This window comes from Urocampus carinirostris, chromosome 14 (genome assembly GCF_059441175.1).
Source record: "Urocampus carinirostris isolate Australia breed hairy pipefish chromosome 14, RoL_Ucar_1.0, whole genome shotgun sequence".
In the NCBI taxonomy this organism is placed as follows: domain Eukaryota; kingdom Metazoa; phylum Chordata; class Actinopteri; order Syngnathiformes; family Syngnathidae; genus Urocampus; species Urocampus carinirostris.
In genome coordinates this window covers 39,482,129-39,486,100 of record NC_142362.1, presented here as the reverse complement: position 1 = coordinate 39,486,100, position 3,972 = coordinate 39,482,129, and the positions used below count along the sequence as shown (strand labels likewise).

At 39.9% G+C, this 3,972-nt stretch overlaps 1 pseudogene; it reads right to left on the bottom strand.

The window, feature by feature from the left end:
• Nucleotides 1–3,463: 3,463 nt before the first annotated feature.
• On the bottom strand, nt 3,464–3,545 carry LOC148353408 (U2 spliceosomal RNA; annotated as a pseudogene).
• Nucleotides 3,546–3,972: the final 427 nt, after the last annotated feature.

The window sequence follows — 3,972 nt, the reverse complement described above, 5'->3', positions numbered from 1 at the left end:
CGGTAACGCCAAACAGACAGCGTGCGGCTTGGTCGGCCAGGAAGCCGCCAGGGAGGTCATTGTCACTTTTTTTGTACATTTATTTCTTAACTGAAAATTAGCGTTAGTGGAAGTTACAATTTGTTTTTCAGAATGTCCATTTGGTTAGCTAAACGTGCTAGCCATTTAGAGTTGCTGTTTTTACTAACTTTACCCGTTACTTTTTCTTTCCAGCATAACAAAGGCTGTCTGATTTAAATGTTTATTTTCATAATTGCGTCAGTTAGGTTAACCTTTCTTTTAAAAGTATTGTAAAACACAAAATTAATTCAATAAACCAGTGTAGTAAATATCTATGTATGATGATTTAGTGCTAGGGCTGGCTTCCGTTTTGACTCCAAGAGCCATGAAAGTCTGATCTCATCAGCTGTACCGCTTATCCTCATTAGGGTCGCGGGGGGGCTGGAGCCCATCCCAGCCATCTCCGGGCAGTGGGCAGGGGTAAAATATTTAAATTGTGAGTGTCTCACTGAAAAAGAAATGTAAAGTCCCGATGTGTAATATTTGACCACTAGTTGGCACTGTGATGTCTGGTGCAAGCATGGCGGGGCCCTAAGTGGGGATTGCAATGTAAAACCAATACAAATTTTTCGACCCATGTTTTTTTTTTTTACAATTAACACTGGTATGATAGTTCATGTATAGTTGCAGCACATTCAAATTGATGTTTTTTGTTCCGAACATTTATGTCATCTTGAAAGGCAATTTAAAATAGTGATCCCAAGAGCCAAGAAGAGATCCGCAGGTTCGAGAGCGTTCTCCATTCGGGCCCCAGTGCTCTTCCCCCTGAGATTCGATCTGCAACCTCAGTGGAAATGTTTAAATCTAAGCTTAAAACACACTTATATTCTATAGCATATGAATAACCTATATTTTATGTTGACAATATCTGTGTATTATTTGCCCTCATGTAGGTTTTAGATCAGGTGATGGTGTCAAAATAGTCTGTGTGGTTTGCAATAATCTGTGGTCTGTGCAGCCCTTTGAGACTCCTTGTGATTAAGGGCTATACAAATAAACATGACTTGACTTGACTAAGTTGTAGAAATCTGGAGGCTTGCGTTACTGAGATTCAAAGATGAATGTGACTTTATTTTTTGTGCCTTAACCTAGAAAAAAACTAAAATGTTGATTATTGGTCCAACTCATAGTGACTTGGTCAAAAATATAGGTGTTACATTGGATCCTAATCTGTCATTTCACTTACACGTGAAAAATATGACTAAAATAGCCTTCTTCCACCTCCGTAATATTGCGAAGATTCGTTCGATGCTGTCCCAGTCAAATGCAAAGGTTCTAATTCATGCGTTTATTACTTTTCGGCTTGATTACTTTAATGTATTGCTTTCTGGTCTCCCGATGTCTAGCATCAAACGTTTGCAGCTGGTTCAGAATGCGGCAGTGAGACTCTTGACTAAAACAAAAAATGTCAGCTTATTACTCCTGTATAGGGTAACTTGCACTGGCTCCCAGTCCAGTTAAGATGTGACTTTAAGGTTCTCTTACTAACATGCGAATGTTTACATGGACTTGCGGCCTCTTATCTCTCAGATTTGGTTTCCCTTTATGTTCCTGCACGGAGCCTCCGCTCAGAAAATGTCGGTCTACTTGTGACTCCAGGAGCTTAGAAGAAGTCTGCAGGCTCGAGAGCGCTCTCCATCGAGGCCCTGGTGCTGTGGAATGCTTTGCCTCTGGAGATAAGATCTGCGACCTCAGTGAAAGTTTTTAAATCTAGACTTAAGACACACTTCTTTTCAATAGTTGATGATCGATGCCCACCTCATATTTTGTCCTGTCTTTGTCCGACTGCCTGGCTGGTGGTGATACGGGGTAGAAGGACGATTTGAGCTGAGTCAGCGGACCATCGTCTGACCTGAAGCATGTCAACGCCTGCACCATCCAGCCGGCAGAGATGGGAAGCTTCGTGGTTGCTGTTATGGACTTTTTGGACCATTTTACAGGCTTGAGGCATCATTGCTATTATGCACTTTTCGGACAATTCCAACAATGTTACCTCGTGTTCGCTTTTATTCATGTTTACTATGTTTGTGTACCGTTACCCAATGCATGTTTGTTTAAGATCAGGCAATGGTGTAATTGTAATCCTATGCAGTCCTTTGAGACATTTTTGTGATTGAAGGCGATGCAAATAAATGTGACTTGACTTGACTCGCAAAGCAACTGGAGCTAAAGTACTTCCTCTCTCCATTTATTCTTTTTCTCTCATCGCTCTCTTCTCTCTGTTCCTCTGACACTCATTTTTTCACCTTTCCTCTTTCTTTTTCTTTCTCTGAATCCCTGTCTCTCTTCGCCTCTTCCTCCCTCTTTCACTTTCTTTCTTTTTATATCCGTTTTTCTTATAAATCTCTCTCTGTCTCCCTCTCATATGTATAAATATTGTTCTTTTTTTTAAAATATGATCATTATTCTCCACTACCTTTGCCTCTTCTCTCTCCATCTCTCTCTTTTTAATTCTCTCTTTTTGTCTTTTTCCATATAACTATCTCTCTTTCTCCCGCTCTGTGCTTCTCTTTTTCACTCTCTGTGTTTCTCATTTTCACTCATTTTTCTCTTTTTCTACCCCTCTAGATCTCTATTAGTTTTTCTCACTCTCTCTTGTTCTCTGTCACCTTTTGAATGTTTATTTCTTTCTCAATTTCTCTCTTTTTCTAGGTCTAGGCCTTTCCAAAATTGGCTACTTGGAGACGACCAGCTTAAACCCTAAAAACATTGCAACCGTGACATTTGACTTCGGCAATTTTTTGCGCATTGTGAAAGAGATGTAAATGTTTGCATTGCAATCCGTTTTTGCGCATTCTTGCATGTAATAATCGTGCATAAAATGGAAGCTGGGTTGCATTTGCGGACGTTTATTTCTGGCTATGATTTAAATGATGGACATAAAATGACATTGGGAATTTCAATGGCTAACCAATGTCTCAATCTACCTTTGAATCACTCCCTATCTGCTAATGATTTTTGAAGCTGAAGTAGGTCACAGGCTATGGACCGTAAAAGAAGACTTGCAATAGGCCAAGAGTGGTGTCAATCAAAAAGTCAGAGGCTAACGGCCATATTGGAAATCTTCTGACGAGTCTGCTTTGTTTTGAAGGTAAAGTTATGGAACGAAACAGATGGATTACAATAAGTATTGTCAATCGATGCAGAAATGCTCCAAGACAGATGTTTTTATCTGTTAGCATTATTGTTTGTTTTGGAGGACATTTTTTTACACAGATGGATTCACAAGACTCTCTTGAGGGGGGGGATTTTTTAAGGGTTATTGTTCTATCTTCTTTATTCATTATCCATTATGCGTTATTGGTCAGTTCATAATACGCTACAAAGCCTAGGAGCCGGGACTCTCTGCCAAAAGGCCAAGCTAAGGTACTAGCCCTAAAGCCCTGCTGTGATCTTTGCGAATGCATCATTCCCGGAGGTACTGCAATACCGGGCCAATGCGTGGAGTGGACAGAGCAAGCTCTTATTCCATCTCCTGGATCAAAGTGATTCATCTAGATTCTCAGAATGTAAGTAGACAACATTTTGAATAATCGTTTCACAAGTGGAATAAAAATCTTTTTGGGTAAGTTTATAGTTTTTGGGTACCTTGTTTTGACTGATGGTGACGTTTCTGTGATGAGTATTGTTGGGATTAAACTATCAAAATGTACCGTTTACCAAATTGTTCGAATTAGTTAACATTAACCAAACAAGACCTACATTCATTCAACAATTATGTGCGTCCGTTTCTTGAGAGAAAATGACCAGGAGCCAACACGGGGCGGATGTTCATTGTTTCTAACAGCAGACCTAAGTGTACCCAATCGGAATTTGCTCCCATCCAAGTTGCCCGGGATCATTTATACATTTCACAAACAAAGCAAAGACATACCATTGGTTATGTGTCATCTGCAGTTAACGTTAACTTTC